Source organism: Mauremys mutica, chromosome 18, assembly GCF_020497125.1.
Source record: "Mauremys mutica isolate MM-2020 ecotype Southern chromosome 18, ASM2049712v1, whole genome shotgun sequence".
NCBI classification, from domain to species: Eukaryota; Metazoa; Chordata; order Testudines; family Geoemydidae; genus Mauremys; species Mauremys mutica.
The window spans coordinates 10654060-10674850 of NC_059089.1; the positions used below are offsets into that span (position 1 = coordinate 10654060).

At 46.9% G+C, this 20791-nt stretch overlaps 1 protein-coding gene across 2 annotated transcripts in view; it reads left to right on the plus strand.

Moving 5' to 3' along the window:
- Positions 1-1078: 1078 nt before the first annotated feature.
- Positions 1079-20791, plus strand: part of EHMT1 (euchromatic histone lysine methyltransferase 1) — a 162250-nt gene continuing 142537 nt past the window's right edge. For both annotated transcript variants that reach the window (XM_044992504.1, XM_044992514.1), the window contains exons 1-2: positions 1079-1144; positions 10180-10351. The gene's annotated coding sequence lies outside the window, so the exon portion shown is untranslated. The remainder of the gene's footprint in view (positions 1145-10179; positions 10352-20791) is intronic.

The window sequence follows — 20791 nt, forward strand, 5'->3', positions numbered from 1 at the left end:
TGCTGGGTGGTTTCTTCCTTCCACCCAAGAAGTGGCTGATTTTCTGGGTGCCGTGCTATGTAGTTTGCTAATTTTTTAGTATCCTTCAATATAAAAAGTACAGTGTAATCCTATATATATATATAGAGAGAGAGAGAGAGAGAGAGAGAGAGAAGGCTTTTGCAGTGCTGTGGAGGAATCAGTAGGAGTATATTTGAAGGGGAAGGAGAAGGGAAATCCGGATATGATTTTAAATGTCTCATTGAAACGCATGCAGCAAATTCCTTCACCTGAGGACGTTTTTTTTGTTTTTGTTTTTTTTTTATACAACTGCCCTAAATTATCTTTTCTGGTGCAGAGTTTTTTTCTGCACTATTCTTAGCAGCAGCAGTCTCTTAATAAAAGCAGTAAAGGGGACAGTTTCAAAGCCTTTTAACCTTCAGTTTTATAGGGGGCAGAGATCTGGCCGTGCCCATCTGCGACCGGGCTGCCAGGGCGAATCCTGGGGCGGGAAGTGAACCCGTGTCCAAACCGGGAGAGCTCCCGCACATGTAGGGTGACCAGACAGCAAATGGGAACAATCAGGACAGGGGGTGGGGGGGGGTAATAGGAGCCTATATAAGAAAAAGTCCCCAAACCCAGGAGTGTCCCTATAAAATCGGGACATCTGGTCACCCTCGGCACAGGCTCCCCCCGAGCCTGGGCGGCTCTTTGCGGGACGGGGGGGGGTGTTAAGGGCTCACACCTACAGGTGCCAAACAAAAGGACCCGAATAATTAATGACTCATCGGATCACCCAGGGTCAGATGAACGGGCGGAATCCCGCCCCCGCTGCTCGCCCTGGGCGCGGCTCGGAGCTGCCTCCGGCTCCCCGCGCCCGCCCGCCCGGCCGCCCGCAGCAGCCTGCGCCTCCGCCGCCCATGTGTTCGGAGCTGTACGGCATCAGCGCTCGTGGGAGCCGCCATGACGCTACTGGGGGGGGCGGGGGAGACATGGGTGCCGCCATGATATTAGGCGCATGCGTGGTCGCTCACGGAGACTCTCCATTGAGAAGAATCCGGGGAGGGGGAGGAGCCGAGGCGTGACGCGCCGCCAAAGGGGCGGGGCTAGGTTCCGGGGCGCCGCTCCCTCCCTCCCTCCGGCCATGGCCACTGTGGATACCGAGGTGAGTGAGAGCGGCAGCGTCCATCTACCCCGGGCGGGGGAGAAGGCGGGGGGGGGAGGGTTGAGTGGTATCACCCAGGGCCAAACAGGCTCTGTGGGAGGGGAGGAGCGGCCCTGTCCCCCGCCCCCCGCCCGCCTGCCCCATGGTTCAGTCCAACTCCGCGCTGAGGGGAAGAATGTGGGAGCCGCTGCCATTGTGTGCGTGGGGCCCGGGACTCTGTATAACTCACACCCCTCCCCGGCTAACCAGTGGTATGGGCCATACAGGTGCCGGGGCCCCCGCGGGGCAGCCGCCAGGCAGGTTCCGGGGCCCACGTGGCTGCGAGCCCGGCCGAGGTGGAAGGGAGCCCGCGATGGGGGCGGGGGGCGGGGGAGCGCCGCGGGGGCAGTATGGGTCATGCAGGGTCCCGGGCCCGAGGCTCCTCTGAGCCGTGTAAGGGGCTGGGCCCCGGGCGGGGTGTTATGAGCCATTCAGTGTCCTGGGCCCACGGGGCGGGGATGGGCCGGGCAGGGGGCGGGGCAGTCACGTGGGGGGGGGGGCTCGCGAGGGGCGGTCCCCCTCAGAACCAGCCTGGGGGTCCAGGGGGTGCTTGAGGGGTCGGGAGCCCCATGAGCATCGCTGGCCCCGAGGGGGTCGGGGGCCCCAGGGGCATCATTGGCCCGAAGGGGATCGCTGGCCCCATGAGCATCATTGGCCCCGAGAGGGTCGGGGGCCCCATGAGCATCGCTGGCCCGAGGGTGATCACTGGCCCCATGGGCATTGCTGGCCGCATGGGGATCGCTGGTTGCTGGTGTCACTGGCCCCAGGAGACCCATTTGCCAAGTAGTTGCCGTTCCGACCCTAAAGCAGTGGTTGAAAGCTTTCCACTTGAAGTGCCACTAGGGACAAGCCATGCGTGGCTCCTGGTGGGGTGTGCGTGGGTGTGAACCATGGAAGTTTGGGGGGCTGTAACTGGAGGCATGGGGGAGCCCCAGCTTTTTAGGGTGACGGTGTGTCCCTGAACCCTGTCTTTCGCCCTGTTCCATCCTGGCCAGGTTTGTACGAAGCAGCTCTTCGTCCTGGTTTTCGTAAAACCTGCAGGCTCCGCGTCTGAAGGGTGCAGAACCGGTGACTTTGACAGCGGGCTGCTTAATCACATGTGTGCCTCAAACACCATCCCCCACACCCATCACGTACTGACACTGGGGTGCAGGTTCTGAGGGCCCTGTCCCGGCAAGAGGAATGATTCCTGGGGATCACTGACCCCAGAGCTCACCAGGGAGCTGCATAGTGTGGGCCCCAATAGTTAGTTATGAAAGGAAGATTGTCTGTTTCTTACTCACTGCTGGGATTTTAAGCACCCACTAGAGGGGGAGAGGATCCCCCCACTCCAGTGGGGATAGCTGATACCCACTTACCCTACACACATGCACACGTTCAGGGCTTCTCTCAAGACCAGCTCCCTCTCCCCCCAAAATAACCTTGTGACTAATGTATCAGTATCACCACAGTCCCAAGTAACTCCGAGGCTATTGTGTCAACACTCTTGTGCTCTGCCCTCCCCCGCATGTTGAAATCAATATCCAATGTCCCTCTTCCTCCAACTTAGCCTATGAATACAACATAACCCCCCCATATGCACAACCGATTAATCGAGGGGGTGGTGTTTCATTACCATCCACTCACCTCAGTTATAGGATGGGTGGAGACTTTGGAGGGAAACATTTAAAATCAGTACAGCCTCTTCTCAATCAAACAAGTGAAGTTGGAGGTGGCGAAAAGGAAATGCATTTTTATTAAACAGGCTCATTCCAAATTACATTGAGGAAAATGGGCATTCAAAAAGAGCTAGTTGGCATCTTGAGCAGGAGTAGGGATGATGGGACCGTAGGGAATGGGGTAGGCAAATTTTCCATTGGAGAAAACAACTTTTGGGGCCTAGGAACTTTTAGGGTTCCACGAAAACAAAGGAGATTCCAGGCTGCTCTTTGGTTACTGAGTGTGTATCCGTTGGCATCCTTTCACTTTCCCTTTGCCTGCTTGGCAGTAGTTTAGATGAGGGGGGCTCCCAGTTACTAAAGAGAATTCTTTCCTCTATTTCTGGCTGCTGGGTCTCGCTCACATGCTCAGGGCCTAACGGATCGCCATATCTGGGGTCGGGAAGGAATTTTCCCCTGGGTCAGATTGGCAGAGATCCTGTTTTTTTATTTTTTCCTTCCTCTGCAGCATGGGGCATGGGTCACTTGCAGGTTTAAACTAGTGTAAATGGTGGATTCTCTGTAACTTGAAAGTCTTTAAATCATGATTTGAGGACTTCAGTAACTCAGCCAGAGGGTCTGGGTCTATTACAGGAGTGGGCGGGTGAGGTTCTGTGACCTGCGATGTGCAGGAGGTGAGACTAGATGTTCACAATGGTCCCTTCTGGCCTTAAAGTGTGAGTTGGTGCAGCAGCCTTTACAGTCAAGGTTATGTTGATCAGAAAAAGGTGATGTTGAAGGACTGGAGAGCCCCCTGGGTCATAAATGGGGTTGGAGGTTGTGACATACTTTGTGTGGGAGGTGGAATGTACCGGGGCTTTGTCAGAGATCTTGTCAATGAACTCAGACCATAAAGTTTCCATCCATTAATATTTTATTTTGACTCACCACTCACATTAAGTTATTTGAAGTGCACCGAGTCTGAAATGCTAGGGAATATATCAAATTCAAATCCAAAATCCCTGAAGGAGGTGGTGTTTGCCAGCTACCCTCACCACATTATGGCAATTAGTTATCAGATTCATAGCTCTAAATATCCCGAAAGATTACATAGATTCATAGCTCTAAATGTCCCAATAAAGAAATACAGGCATCACACTGAGCAAAGATGCCTTTTGCTTGCTTTGCTACTGAACACAAGAGTAAGACTTTCCCTCAAGCTTTCTTTTTGAACATAGTTTCAGAATATACAAGTTGCACTGAAGTGAAGAGTAAAAACTAGCTTGCAGCAGTGAACAAGATTTTTCATGTGCATAAGAGAACAGACAGGATAACAATGCTATTGTATATGTATATATCAACTGGATACAAATAGCTGCTGTGGATTGATAATTGGACACGTCATAGTCATATCCACTAAGCACTTAATGATCAGTAGCCTCCAACAGCCTGGCTGCACCTGACATTTCAGGTGTGCAGTAGTATATGCTGTAACCTTTCACAGCTTTCTGGTTTAATCCTGTATCCAAAATACTGCACTGTGGCAGAGGAAATTTCAGCACCATGTGCGATGAAGTTTGTGGCAGAGTTATACAGATGGTAACATTAGCAGTTCTTTGTAAAATAGTTAGAAGGTGGAATGCTCAATCTAAATGCTTGTCGGGTGAGATCTTGAATTTCTTACTCAGGGAAAGCCCTCATTAACTTCAGTAGGCATTTTGCTCAAGTAAGGACCATATACCTCATATTCAGTCACAGTTGCAGTCTAGAGGCCTGATCCTGCTGCCCTTATTCATGTGAGTAATAACAGTAGGGCTTTTAAAGGGGATCGGGTATTAATCTTGCTGTGTGATTTAAGAGTTTGTATCCAGGCAATTCCATCATTTTAATACACCAAATTCTGCCTTCAGCTACAGTGGTTGATTGATGTGGTGCTGCATGGTTGTAACTGAGGGCTCTTTCCCCATCATAGAATATCAGGGTTGGAAGGGATTTCAGGAGGTCACTTAGTCCAACCCCCTGCTCAAAGCAGGACCAATCCCCAGATTTTTACCCCAGTTCCCCCCAATGGCCCTCTCAAGGATTGAACTCATAACGCTGGGTTTAGCAGGCTAATGCTCAAACCACTGAGCTATCCCTCCCCCTCAAGTTTAGTCTTGCAAATAAAAATGTACACATACTGTGGGGGAAATCGCCAAGAATTCCATATACATATATTGCTCTGAGGGCACTGGCCTAATATCTACAGCAGTGGAACATGGAGGACGGAGGAGAAATGGTGAGTTATTTAGATCACTCTCATAGTTTAGTCTTTCCTCCCTCTTCGTCTCTCCCAGCTCCAAGAAGTTTAGGGACCAGATTCTCCCCTGATTTATACCATATGTAACCCCACTGACATCAGTGGGGATGGAGTGCATGTAAATCAGGACAGAATATGGGAAACTGATGCAGATTTTTAGACTAGAGGCTAGCAGTTTGGTTTGTAAGGGCTAGCCCTTAGGAGGAGTAGCTCTTATATCCCGCAACTGGAATGGGAAAGCAGGGACTGACAGATCCTTCTCTGTCATCCCAGGATCAATTTGTATTGCCAGATAACAACAACAACACCACTTAGCTCTCATATAACATTTATCCTTAGTAGATCTCACAGCACTTTACAGGAGAGGTGAGGACCTTAGCGAAGATATTGAGTGGGATTGGGGAATTGTGTGGTGGCCAAGAGTCGTGGTTTGTTCTTTCCTGTGTGAGCTTTGTGCTCAGAAAACAGGATATGTCTGATCTACCCTAAGTAAAGAATAAGCCTTTATAATCTAGAACAAACATGTGGGCAATGTCCACACAAGACTTTAAAAACGTGTTAAGTACCTTAAGTTAAATGGCAATCTGTTAACTCTAGGGGAAAATGCCTTGAGTAATGAAGCCCGGGGTGAGGCTGGGGGCAGAAATCAGTATTTAGCACCAACCTAAGCACTGAAAGGCAGGTTTGTTCTCCAGTGATTACCACCTTGTGGCAAGCCCTATAGGGTGGGATTCATAGGTTCTGAGGCTGGATGGGACCATTGTGATCATCTAGTGTGACCTCCTGTATGACACAGGCCAGAGAATGTCTCCAAAATAATTCCTAGAGCAGATCTTCTAGAAAAACAGCCAGTCTTGATTTAAAAATTGTTGGTGATGGAGAATCCACCACAACCCTTGGGAAATTATTCTAATGGTTAATTACCCTCACTGTTAAAAATTTACACCTTACTTCCAGTCTGAATTTGTCTAGCTTCATCTTCCAGCCATTGGGCTGTATTACACCTTTCTCTGCTAGGCTGAAGAGCCCATTATTACATATTTGTTCCCCTTGTAGGTACTTATCGACTGTAATCAAGTCACCCCTTAATCTTCTGTTTGTTGAGCTAAATAGATTGAGCTCCTTGAGTCTATCACCTCAAGGCAGGTTTTCCAATCCTTTAATCATTCTTGTGGCTCTTCTCTGAGCCCTCTTTAATTTACCGACATCCTTCTTGAATTGTGGGCACTAGAACGGGATGCAGAATTCTAGCAGGGGTTGCACCAGTGCCATATACAAAAGTAAAATAACCTCTCCACGCCTACTCGAGAGTTCCCTGTTTACGCATTCCAGGATCACATTCGCTTTTTGGCCACAGTGTCACACTGGGAGCTCAGCTTTTTATTCACCATAACCCCCAAATCTTTTTCAGAGTCACTGCTCCCTAGGACGGAATCCCCCATCCTGTAAGTATGGCCTACGGTCTTTGTTTCCAGGTGGATACATTTACATTTAGCCATATTTAAACGCATATTGTTTCCTTGCACCCCGTTTATCAAGCACTGTAGATCACTCTGAGTCAGTGACCTGTCCTCTTCATTCTTTACCACTTTCCCAGTTTTTGTGTCATCTGTAAAGTTTATCAGTGATGATTTTATTTTTTCTTCCAGATCATTGATAAAAACGATAAATCGTGTAGGGCCAAGAACTGATCCCTGCGGGAACCCATTGGAAACACACCCACTCAATAATGACTCCCTGTTTACAGCTGCATTTTGAGACCTATCTGTAGAACCATATCTGTGCCCCTGTAGTGTCTGTAGTGTAGATATCCCTCCGTTTTTACACCTAGAGTAGTTCATCTGCATGGTAGCTAATGGTTGAGAGCCTAGTTAATTAACTGTCCTGCAAGTATGATACAGAGAGGACGCACACAGGGGATACCTGCCTTCTTTACTTCCCCTGTGGATGATTTTTGTTCATTACAGGTTTTTACATAAGGTTAGTTTGATTCTTTAGGTCAGTGGTCCCCAACCTTTTCCAAGTGGCAGGCGCTGGACGACGAGCCACCGAGGACCGTGGCTGGTGGACAAGCATCCGTCGAAATGCCGCCGAGAAGCGGTAACGTCAAGAGGCATCACTGCCGAAATGCCGCCGAAAAGCGGTGTCGCCGCTGAAATGCTGATGATTTTCGGTGGCATTTCGGCGGATACTTGTCCGCCGGCCAGTATGCGGACGCACATAAATGCCCCGGCGGGCACCATGGTACCCGCGGGCACTGCATTGGGGACCACTGCTTTAGGTCTTCAGGGGTGGGCAAATTTTTTGGCCCTAAGGCCACATCTGTGAATAGAAATTGTATGGTGAGCCATGAATGCTCCCAAACTTGGGGCTGGGGTGTGGGAGGGGGTGAGGGCTCTGGTTGTGGGTGCGGGCTCTGGGGTAGGGCAGAAATGGGGAGTTCAGGGGGCTCTGGGCTGGGGCAGGGGGTTGGGGAGCAGGAAGGGGTGCAGGCTCTGACTGGGGATGTGGACTCTGGGGTGGGGCTGGGGATGAGAGGTTTGGGGTTCAGGAGGGTGCTCTGGGTTGGGATTGAGGGGTTTGGAGGGCGGGAGGGGGATCAGGGCTGGGGCAGGGGGTTGGGGCATGCGGGGAGGTTCAGGTGTGCAGGATCTGGACAGCGCTTACCTCAAGCGGCTTCTGGAAACAGCGGCATGTCCCTTCTCCGGCTCCTATGTGGAGGCGCCGTCAGGTGGCTCTGCACGCTGCCCTGTCCACAGGCACTGCCCCATCAGCTCTCTTTGGAGCGCGTAGGAGCCAGAGTGGGGCCATGCCATGCCTTCCGGGAGCTGCATGGTGCGGCCCCTGACCCTGCGCCCCAGCTGGAGCGCCGGAGCGGGACAAGCCCCAGACCCCGCTCTCCAGCAGGAGCTCACTGGCCGCCTTAAAACGGCTTGCGGGCCGAATCCAGCCTGCGGGCGGTAGTTTGCCCACCCCTGCCTTAGAGTCAACAACATGCTGAAGATTAAAGCTTGGGGGCCTGACTTGCTTCTTGCTCACACCAATTGTACCCAGTGCACCTGCAGGTTCATTGAGTTTGGTGGAGAGCTTCCTGACTTGCACCAGCATGAGTGAGAAGAACCTCAAGGCCTGGATCTTTTGGAAATGTGCACTTTCTAAAACGATAACTTGGGGTAAAGCTCCTCCACAGTAGATGGGGCCCAGGCAAAGCCCCTAAGGGGTGCATTTTATCTGTGATGAATAAGAAGTGGGGTATGTCCCCCCCCGACATCTGTGTCAGGGCTGTGTCAGTTTGCTAGTCAAGGCATGTCTTCCCAAGGCCTGTTGATGAACAAAGCTGCTGGCCCACCTGTTGTATGATACAGTCACCAACAGGTTCTGCAGTTTTCACCTTGGCAGAGTAGCCCTTAGGTAAATTTGAAAACAAGTAGATTCCAACAAGGATGCAGCTTCTCCTAGGTCCAGAGCAGTTTCTGTGAAAATTGGTGTCTAGTTTCTGTGCTTTGAATAAACCAGCTCTAGTTAGAAATGATTTTTTTTCTTGTAGCTGTTCATCAGTAAGATCTTTTTTTCTGGAGATGCTTTTATCTTTACAGATAGGGCCAGATTCTCAAGTGCTCAGCATCCACCATTGGGACCAGACTGTCCGAGAAACTCAGCACCCAGGGCTCCTGTTGTGACACGCCTGGCTAGTTTTTCAACAGAACACCGACGTGCTGAGCACATTTAGAATCATAGAATCTCAGGGTTGGAAGGGACCTCAGGAGGTCATCTAGTCCAACCCCCTGCTCAAAGCAGGACCAAACCCAACTAAATCATCCCAGCCAGGGCTTTGTCAAGCCTGACCTTAAAAACCTCTAAGGAAGGAGATTCCACCACCTCCCTAGGTAACCCATTCCAGTTCTTCACCACCCTACTAGTGAAAAAGTTTTTCCTAATGTCCAACCTAAACCTCCCCCTCTGCAACTTGAGACCATTACTCCTTGTTCTGTCATCTTCTACCACTGAGAACAGTCTAGATCCATCCTCTTTGGAACCCCCTTTCAGGTAGTTGAAAGCAGCTATCAAATCCCCCCTCATTCTTCTCTTCTGCAGGCTAAACAATCCCAGTTCCCTCAGCCTCTCCTCATAAGTCATGTGCTCCAGCCCCCTAATCATTTTTGTTGCCCTCCGCTGGACTCTCTCCAATTTATCCACATCCTTCTTGTAGTGTGGGGCCCAAAACTGGACACAGTACTCCAAATGAGGCCTCTCCAGTGCCGAATAGAGGGGAATGATCCCCCATCCCTCGATCTGCTGGAAATGCCCCTACTTATACAACCCAAAATGCCATTAGCCTTCTTGGCAACAAGGGCACACTGTTGACTCATATTCAGCTTTTCGTCCACCGTAACCTCTAGGTCCTTTTCTGCAGAACTGCTGCCCAGCCATTCGGTCCCTAGTCTGTAGCAGTGCATGGGATTCTTCCGTCCTAAGTGCAGGACTCTGCACTTGTCCTTGTTGAACCTCATCATATTTCTTTTGGCCCAATCCTCTAATTTGTCTAGGTCCCTCTGTATCCTATCCCTACCCTCCAGCGTATCAACCACTCCTCCCAGTTTAGTGTCATCTGCAAACTTGCTAAGGGTGCAGTCCACACCATCCTCCAGATCGTTAATGAAGATATTGAACAAAACCGGCCCCAGCACCGACCCTTGGGGCACTCCACTTGATACTGGCTGCCAACTAGACATGGAACCATTGATCACTACCCGTTGAGCCCGACCATCTAGCCAGTTTTCTATCCAAAAGGGTGGCTCAGTGATAAGACTCTGCTGGGCTTTGTGTCTTGCTCTTAACCCCTGAGCCCGCAAGGGTTGGGTCTGCTCTCTCAGCAGCCCCTGGAAATACGTTGTGTTGTGGATTAAGGGGCAGCATTTACTAGTTCAAGCGGGGTTTCTGTTCCCTGGCAGGAAGGACAATACTGTAATAGGCCATTGTGTGTAGGATGCAGGAAGAGCTCTGGGCAGAATGTGAAACCACTCCACATAGGTGACTTCCTCAGAGTTTCCCACTTTCAGTTTTGCAGGTGATGTGATCTCCTGTGGTTCTTTCAGTCCTGCCCTGTTCTGCCTCCTCTTCTCAGTTACTCCGGATGGCTGATATCCTCTCAGGATCCCCGGCTCACAAGTGAGGAGAGTGCCCTGCTCTGCTTGCCTAAGCCCATTATTTTTAACATTTAAGCTGCTTCAGGTAAGTTAAAATAAGAAAACCTCTTGCATTTTAAATCCCCCTCTCTCTCTTTCACATGAGTGATTCAGAAGGCCATGACTTGATGGACCGAAAAAAAAGTTTTCTTCAGTCTTGTTAACTCGGTAGAGTTAGCTTAATGGTAAGCCAGTGTGAGCTCATCTACACAGGCAAAAATGGGTGTGTTTGCAGCCATGTTAGCTCTGCTTAAGGCTAAAATGTGGCCAGTTAATCCAGCTTCAGAGGTTTAAGTCTTCACTGGAAAAAAGGTGTTTTTGTCTTTTTTGTCTCTTTGTTTACCTCGTTAGCTAACGTGGTAAGATCCTAATGTGGACAAGGCAGTTGGTAGTTTTCGCACGTTAGCACGTCACAGTAAACTCTGTGGGGATGCCTTGGGTTTACTTATCCTGCTAACAAGCATGAAAATTACCAACTGCTTTGTCTATGTTAGGTGCTAGTAAACCACCTTTTTTCCTAATGTGGATGCTCCCAATGGGGCTTTAATCATGTTAAACTAGCACCGTTTTCTGCCCATGTAGACAAACCCAAAGCTACAATACATTCAGCTAATATGAGTTCAAATGTGTTAGCCTGTGTATTAAGGAGCATTAAAAGAGGGCTTTTCAATTGCTTTAAGCTAATTCAATTGAGCAAACAAGATTGAAGAAAGCCCCAGTTATGCCCATCAAGACAGAGCCTAGGAGGTCTGATAAACCCGCCAACAAGTGAGAAATATTCTTCCCTGAGGATTGCTTGCATTCTTAAGGCTATATTCTGGGCCCCTCCTTACCATCCTGCAGTTTGTTTCTATATTACATTTGTTTGAGTCTAAATTTGAATGTAGTTTGGTTCCACGGCATGACACATTGCAGAGGATTCCTTGCTGCTCTGACATAACACACAGCTAACTACTGAACAAGATGAGCATGCATGATACTGGGAGTAAACTACTTGTGTGGATAAGGAACTGGATGGAGGGTAAAGACAGGCCATTTAATATTAAATTCACCCCTGTCAGAGTCTTTGCCAGGGGGATTTCTCAAGGGCAGTGATGAGTGGTAAGCTGGACGGCAAGTGGATTGGAATGGTAAATCAGTGCATTCAGGCCTAGTTCTGTCTGCATATCAATAGTCTGGACGAAGCAGCATGGAATACAGGGAGGAAAGTTGCAGGTGGACAGCTAGGGAGGAAATAAGTGCAGAGGAAGGAGGCAACCAGGTTCTGATTGACTTGGATAGACTAGGATTATCCCCAGGTAAATGGCTATTGCTTTTCCGTGGTGAGAAATGTAAATAACGTGAGTAAGGGCAAAAATTCAAAAAGGGGTTATTGCTTCTGAGGGCAGACAGCACAACACACAGATCAGGAAAAGGATTTGGGGCTCATAGTGAATAGATCACCCAAAACCATCAGCACAAAATTTGGGGCTGAATGAATAGATAGCGGTAATATTGGTGCCCAAAGGCTACAATGACAGGCACTTTAGAGACAGACAGCTGGGTTTTGAAATAAGGTATTTTAGCACAGTGCAGGAAATCAGATTCTGCATGTGCTGTGATGTGCTCATTGGTGGTTGTGCTTTGATTAAAAAAGGAAGGGGACGCAGGGATTCTTCCACGTGTGGAGAATGAATAGTACAGAGTAGCAAGAATTAATCTGTTGACCGTGGCTATACAGAGAGCCATGGGGGACCCAGGACTGAAATGAGGCGACCTCAGTGTATGACTTGAAGAGAACAGAAATGCTGTGTGCTTCAGCCCTGTTTAGAGTATGATGAAAGGTGTATTTGTAAAACCTATTGGCTTAGATGTTTTAACTAACACATTTTAAACCTCTAGTGTAGAGAGGGGAAGTTGTATTTTAATACATATTAGTTGGTCGAGAGGAATCCTAAGTTTCCCGTTACTGTTCAATTTGAGCTGCTAATATGTTAAAATACAAATTGCAGTGTTGCCAACTCTTACGATATTTGGTGGTTTTTCCCTGAGCTTCAGCTTCTGGAGTCATGTGATTATGTGAGAATCTTCTTTCTTTCTTAGATTTTTCTGCGTGGATGGTAGGGGCGTTGAGTTATAATCCAGGTTAACTGTGCAGCGTAGACATACCCTATCTGGGTGCTTAACTCTCTTGGGTTTTCAGAGGGGCCTGAAGAAGTACTGGGTCTGGGAATTTTGAGGGGTCTGTTAGGTGCAAGGGGTAGTTACAAATGGCAAACCATCAAAAGTGGTTAGTGGAAACCACGTGGCCTATCAAGGTAATCCGCTGGCGGGCTGCGGGCCACCCGCCACTGGTGTAAACGGTCTGTAAAAGGTGTTAAAGAAGTATATAGAGAGTAAAATGTTGATGGTCATGGACACTGACTAGTTTATCTAGTTCTATCTGGCGTCCTGTGGTCCTATAACTTTTGATGTAAAGATGCCCAGATTGCTAGAGCATAGAGCCTGAGTCTCAATAATGTATTAATTGAGGGGCATAATAAATATTTGATAAACTAAATCAGCATCTTGAATGCTTTGCACCCACAGACAGGCTCCTACCAAGATACTAGGAGTTTTTAATCGAATGCATGTAAATAATAGTCATTGTCAATTAGTCTGAGTTCGAACTGTTAAGAGAGTGTGATTTCCTTGCACATGGAATTTACTTTGTGGTCCTTGGAATGGGAGAGGTGTTTTTTAACACCATGCCAGGTTGAAGTGTTACAATTTGGTGCTTATAAGATTCTTTAAAAAGCAAATCTCTTTAAAGTCCAAACCTTTGTTGTTCATAAGCAAATGTCTTATAGGATTTAGAGGCTTCACCTAGAATATTTCAACTTCCCTCCAAAACACAGAGGATAAACAACTAACACGTCTTTAAAAAGTGGACCTCACCTGTACAAAGCTAGGTGCAATATTTACTTTTCCTACTGTCCCTTCATGTGCAGATGGTAATTAATACTGAGATGTGCTACCAGTATTTCAACAAGAAGCTCCCACAAGCCTTTCACCCTTGGTGACAAGCACTGTGACCTAGGGGTGCATGTGCTTGCAGAGAGGAGAGGTCGTGTTGTCTGTCTGTTTGTTTTACTCTTGGAACTAAAACACAAGGAGGCAGCACCACTAGTCAGCAAATTTATATTCAGTGCATTTGCTGGAAATGTTTATGCTTTGGTCCATGAAGAATGTACAGCATATAGAGAGAGTCCAACTTACATCATTTGAAATGGTGGAGAAAGTGTAAGTTTGTTCCCTCAGTGTGTTTTGATTTTTCCAGACACTGTCTTTAGTTCGGTGTCCATCTTACGAGTTGGAGACTGTCACAGCCGTAGCCCCAGCAGGTCTGGTTTCTCTCAACACAAATATGGGGCATTGTGCTTACTCTGAACGTTTGGAATCAGCCTGTTTTGTATTTGATAGCATCCTCTCCCAAACAGGATACCCTAGATCCTGGTGACACGGCTGCCCTGCTGGTTTCCTAACAGTCCCAGCTTTCTCCCTGATGCAGCATGATGTTTATAGCAAAGTGTTTTTAATCATTCATGGCTCATTGATTTAATTTCTTTTCAAAGTCTTTGCTACTGGACTGAGAATGCTGGGAAGATGTTGAAAGACACGTTTATCCTGCTCCGACCCTCATGTGGTATTAGACCGGACTTTCAATGAGTGCTTTGGGATGAAAATACCCCTTGGTTGTGCATCTGTACTAATAGGTATATCTCCTGTTGTTGTTATTGTGGTGGTTTATTTGTATTGTGGTAGTGGCTAGAGGCCCCGGTTAGGAATCAGGGACCCTTGTGCTAGGTGCTGTACACAAATATAACACAGAGTTGGCTCCTGCCCTTTGCAGTTTAAGGGTCTGTAGCTATACTGCAGAAAAAGGGGTGTTCTTAACCCAGGTTCGCTAGCCCGCATTAGCTAACTCAGCTTCAAATAGCAGTGAAAGCTTTTAACTCGGGTTAGCAATTGGAGTTAAAGCCTGTGGGTTGAACTGGAGCTGGTAACTCAAGTTAAAATCCGAATTGTGTGTCCTCACTGCTATTTTAGCCCGGGTTTGCTAACCTGAGTGAAGGATACACCTTTTTTTTTTTTGCAATGTAGACATACCCAATGTTTGACCCCATCTCACTGTAGTATTGTCACAGATTCTGTGCAGTCTGGTTAGAAAGGAAAAGATTGCGAGGAGATGGTGGGCAAGTTTGCCTCACCTGACCTGCAAGTCAGGTACAAGAGGCCCCATCATGGGCACGTATTTAGATATTAAGCACTCACAGAGACCTGAACAGTTTTTTCAAGTGACAGAAGCTCCCTCATCACCAGTGAGAATGGAGCGATCCATAATTACTGCTTGATGCAACAATATCTTTTTTTTTAAAGGATAACAGTCAGTGACATGCAGGCCCGTGGTTCCCCTCTTATTTCTGTGATGAGTTATATGTCTGAGCTTGCACTGGGATGGCCGTGCTAATGCTGCCACTGATCATTGCCAAAGCACAGAGTCCATGTCGGGGCATTGGAGAACATTCCTCCCCTCCCTTTGCTGGGAATTCATTAGCATTTTCTTGCTACTATATTATTAATAAAAGGAATTTCTATAGCACTGTAATTGGTGCTTTGCAAATGCAGAATAGGAACTGTTTGCTTCCTCAATAATTTCTGGTCTATGTTTTCTACAGGAAGTAAAATATTGAGAAGCTGACTATGCTTCTGAGTACTGAAAGAAAAACCACATTTGTCTTCTCTGTATAAGAAGATGCCCAGCTTCAAGGCTGATCACTAGTGGTGAATGTAAAGATGCATGAGTAGAGACCCGCAGACTTGCTCTGTGCTGAGTTATCAGGGTGAGTCAATGGGAGTTCTGTGCAGGCAGAGCCCCTAAGACAGAGGGCTGCACTTCCTGGGTTTTCAACAAAGGCAGAACAGTGAACTAAAAATGTTCCTGGGATCTGATCCTGTACCCTGGACGCTTTGCCATTGACTTCATTGGGAGTGGGATTGGCCCCTAGTACGTTTAAGCATTCAGCAGTTTATAACAAAATTTGATCTTTTTCTCTTCAAGTTTTAATACAGAGGCCTTGGAAACTTCCAAGGAAGATCTGGTTGGCTGAGCCTGATTATGAGCTTTAGAATTTCTCTCAACTGAAAAGCAGCTGTGTCCAAAATGTATTAGTTGACTCGTTAAATCCAACATGTCCAAAATTCTGCTAATTGCTCTTGTATCATCACTGCATTGCTTTAGTCTATTGCGAACACACACTGCCCTTGCAATCTGTAGTGCAGTGTCTCAACATCCAGCCATGCACAAGCAGCAGCCGGCACATCTGTAGAGGAGGTGGTGATGTACTGCTCTCTGTGAATTTGCTATTTTATGTCAATAAGTTGGATTTATTTATTATTCCATATAAAAGTCCAGATCTGGGTATTTTGCAATTGGCATAGTCTGCTGAGGACAAGTATGCTTCTGTCCCAGTTGTTTTCTAGTTCAATGAGCACTAGCAGGCTGCTTCTCTTTCTTTGACCCTAAGCAAGTCACTTAAACCCTTCTTTATAGACGTGGATGGGTGGCATGGGCAGGGAACTGGGAGTCAGATGTCTAAAGTGCTAATCTAATGGGGAGAAAGTATGGTTTTGTAGCTATGGACTGGGACTGGCCACTGGCCGAGCTGTGTTCCGTTCTCTGATCTGCCGCAGCCTTCCTCTGTGATCAGGGGCAAGTGATTTAATCTCTGTCTTTGCCTCCATTTTGTATCTGTAAAATGGGGACAATGCTACTGACTGACCACAGAGGGGCTTAATTTATTTATATACCTAAATTGCTTTGAGATCTGCAAATGGAAGGTGCTATAGAAATGCAAATCATTATTATTGTGAGGTATTAGTCCGCCTTCCTCTGCAACAGACTGCAAGTCACTTAGCTGAAATTTTCACCAAGGGTCACAGGTTTTTTGTGCTTCAATTTTTGGCTGAGACACCTTGGGCCTGATTTCCAGAAGCACTCAACATCCACAGCTCTGATCAGGGTCAGCGGGAGCTGCAGATGCTCCGCACCTCTGCATGCAGGCTCTAGGTGTCTGAATTGGGATACTCAAAATCTGAACCATCCAACTTAGAGCCCCCTTTTGAAAATGCTGGCCTTAATCTCTCTGAGTTTCTGTAAAATGAGGATAATAATATATCCCTGCCTCAGAGGGGTGCTGTGAGGATTGGGTAGTTTATGTCTTCAAAGCACTTTGAAGGAGAAAAGAGCTACAGAGGTGATAAGTATTCTCATTGGCTTCTTAAGTTACATATTAAAAAAACCCTTACAATATGGTAGCTACTACACATTCTTTATATACCCTTTTTAACATTGATCATTAAAAACAAACAAACAGAATTAGTTCTGAAATATTCAGTGATTTTTTCCAGGGTAGCTTGAGAAATTATGTATAGAAAAGTGTCACTTTGAATGGATAATCGTTCAAGTAGCTATTTCTTTACCATTCCAGTTTCAAATGCTTCTTTCAAAGAGTACAAGACGATTGCACCCGAAGACCATAACCATTGTAAAAAGCTGTGTACCACTGGTCAATGTAACCTCCTTCTGCATAGAATAAAGGCCCTAATATTTTTAGCATGAGTTCACAGTACTTCCTTTTATTCTAAGGGTGGCAAAATTGTGCATTACTCAACTTCATGTTCAGTTTAGCTGAAATTCAGAGCAGAGCACTATTGTAAGACCAATGCACAATTTAAATTATAATGGACCAGCAGGTCTACTATAGTCAAGGGCTAAACCAGCTTTCTCTTTAAAGGTGGTCTCTTCTAAGTGCTCTAACATCTGCACAGTTACTTGAATAGCCTTGAGATTGGGTGTGACTCCTGGGGGTGCAGGATAGGGTCAGTGATCCAAATCTTACTTAAGTCTTATTCTCAGTTAGAAAGGTTTTGGTCCGGCCCTCTCTGCAGAGGGTCTGTTTCACCTTTTGCGAAGTAACTGTGTAATGCAAGTCCAAGTTAAATTGCATGTAAGGAACACTAACCAGGGTTGGGTTTTTTGCAAGACAGCATTTGAGCTTTTTAAGAAATTGGACATATTTGACCCAAGTAAAGGAACTCTTGGATGTGAAAGGCAATGTTAGGTTACCCATTAGTTCTTTGGGTTGGCAGACACACACGGGTAAACAGGTCTGTTCAGAGCATAGTAATCCAGGGAATGTCAGAAGCAGGCCACCTTTGGAGTCTGTGTTCATTCTGTAAACAGATTTCCAGGCGATGCAGTCATTTCCCCAGCTGCTTTCTACAACTGTATTTGAATCATTGTTTATATTTTTTGTCCCAGGAACCTCAGGATGATGATGTCCACAGTCTGATCTCAGAGCTAACTGTTTATTCACCCACATGCTGTCATTTTCTAGGTTACATTTCCCCTCCCCATACGCTCACAGCTACATTGTGGTACGAACTTTGCAAGCTGTGATGACTGTCTTCCTTGAAACCAGATGCTGTCTCTTCGCTGGGTACCTGGGGTCGGTAGGGGGTTGGACAAGGGACCCAATGTCACTTGTAAACTATCTCCTATGCTATCGGCACAGCATGGGATTTGTGACTGAGCCATGTGACCTGCCCCTGGCCAAAGATTTCCCATGGAAACACAGCTCAAAGTGTGAATAAAAACCAGGGTATTTCTTATAATGTTACGGTGTAGGTCTAAGCTTGGTGGGGGTGGGGACCACACACTACCGAGTTCTGCACTCTATAAATACATGACAGTGACAGACAGGTAGGGCCTGATCTCGCAGGCACTGAGGCACTTGAGTAGCAGTTATGATTGTGCCTTGGGGCATGTCTACACTGCAGCCACTATAGTGGCACAGGTCTGGCACAGCTCTGCTGCTGTAGTGTAGATGCTTCCTATGTCGACGGAAGGGGTTTTTCTCTTAGTGTAGGCAATCCACCTCTTGGAGAAGCAGAAGAGTCCTTCCGCCGACGTAGCCACGTCAGCACTGGGAATTATGTCAATCTAACCACAGTGCTTAGGATGTGAAATTTTTTACAGTGACATAGCTAGGTTGGTCTAAGTTTTAGGTGGAGACCAGGCCTTAACATTCATTGGATCAGGCCTATAGAGAACACTAAAGCCCAGTGGCCTAATGGCTAAAATACCAACTTCCTAAATTAGGGATTGTGAGTTTGAATGCCAGCTGGCCTAAGGGAATATTTTCAGCTACAGATTGTTGGCTTTCAATCACATGCTATTGGGTTTAATGCAGGGACCACTGGATGAAATGTGAGACTAGGATCACAATGGTTCTTCTGGACCTTAAAATCCATAAGTATAAGGTACATGGCAAGGGTAAGAGTGAACAGTGGAGAGTGAAGGCTTGTGTACACATAGCTTTTGTACTGCTCTAAATATGTCAGTTTCAAAACTGCTATAGGTATACTGATACAACCCCTAGTGTGGATGCAGTTTTACCAGTTAAAGGTGATTGTATCAGTATAACTTATTCCTGAAAATGTACAGGAATAGGCCATATTGATACAAGCACCTTTATGCCAGCATACCTGCATTCCCATTGGGGGTTGTCCCAGTATAAATATTTCATTATAAAGTCCCCCCTCAACCGAAATAGTATCGGTACAAAAACTGTGTGTAGACCAGGGTGAAATCTGATCAGACCCTTGGGTTCATTTTCTTTCTCACGCCCTTTCAGGACAGTCGTTGTCTTTGCCCGGGTTTTCACTCATCGAGATGAAACGATGAGAAATGTTCGTATAATCTGTAGAAGAGCTAGTGCTTAGCTCCCAGAGCTGGAGCCCAATCCAGAGCTTGCTTGCTTTGCATACTGGGTAAACGGTGCATTGTTGAACAAGAGAGATGCTCCTGGAACAAGGTGTAAGCGAGGTCCCCCGCAGGAGGTGCCTTTAGGTTGTGAGCCTTTCGGAGCACTGGACCTGCTCTGTGTTTGGCCCTGATCTCCCACTGTCTGACACCTTGCACCTTTACAGCACGGTACACATGAATACTAACAGATACTAGGGAGGGCCCGGGCATTGTTAGTAAATTGTTTAAAGGGGCTCGATTCAAAGCCCACTGAAGTCAATGGCAGGTGTTCCACTGCCTCCTATGGGCTTTGGATCAGGCCCAAGCTCAGGAGATGTCAAAAGTTTAGGGCCAAATCCTGCAGTCCTTACTCGGGTCTGAATTCCCATTGGCTGCATTGGGAGATACGGCTATTAACCACTGTACCATTTTGTCTTCTTTCTAGTGCTAAGCAATTGGTCAGTTTCTAATTCCATGACTGTGAGCCACTTACTTAACCTTTCTGCCTCTGTTTCTTCTGCTGTGAGATTGGGATAATAAGGCTTGCCTACGTCACCGGCAGGGTTGTTCGTGCTAGTTCGGTAACATGCATACAGGGCTTTGAAATATAAAGGGCTGTTTGACGGCTAAATAGTGTTATTAGCTTGAGCTATGGATAGCTCTGTATTCAGTAAGCCTGCAGATTCATTTTTACAAGCCTGTGCAAGAGTATTTGCCTTTCCTACGCTCTGCTAAACCACTTGTGACCTTGAGGTTTTTTGCCTTCCTCCGAAACGTGTGTGTGCGCGGGTCGCTTGCCAAGGTTATCTGGGTCTGTCTCACTCAGTCGTTTCCCTGCCATTGCAGGGGCCTCTGGTATTGGTGCATCTTGGTCCCTCTTGTTTTCTGACTGTGACACATCATAGTCTAGTCTCCTGTGGGCTGAGATATGGTCTCATTTGGGTGGTTGGGTTTAGTGGGCAGATGCTGGGTGAGGTTGGTGGTTGTGATATACAGGAGGTCGAACTAGATGATCTGGTCACCTCTTCTGGCCTCAAACTCTTATCACTTGTCTAGAATTGGGGAGTGCTATTCTCTGTTCACAGCTGCACCATGGTAACCCCATGGACTTCACTGGACCTCCTCCTGCTTTACATTTAGGTAAGTGAGGGGAGAATCAGGCCCTAAGATTTACTTTTCAATCCTCAGAAGCACCATTACCTTGAGCAACAATTTGTTTCTCTTAAGAGACAGAAAACAAAGCAAGACTTGGAACAATAAGTCCCAAATGAGTGTATGATGTCCATGGATTCTGAGGATCATCCCCCTATTCCAAATTTTTCCAGAATCAAAACTTTTATCACAGATAACATGCCACAAGGAACCACAACTACAATGGGCTGATTTTGGCAATAGGCTGTAGCCTTATCATGTAATTGCATAGAACACCCCAATAGGTAGTCCTTGCAGATAGAACCATCTAAATCCACCTTGGGTCCAACCTTTGTGGAGATGATTGTAGCAGCAGCACACAGGCCCTGAGCCAGCCTGCATGATTAATGTTCTACAAAATGCCTATATTCATGCAAGCAATTGGGACACCCCGATAATGGAAGAGCCCTGGTAGATAATTGGGATCTAGTCATATCCCGCTGGGTGATTAGAATTAATTCCCCTGCC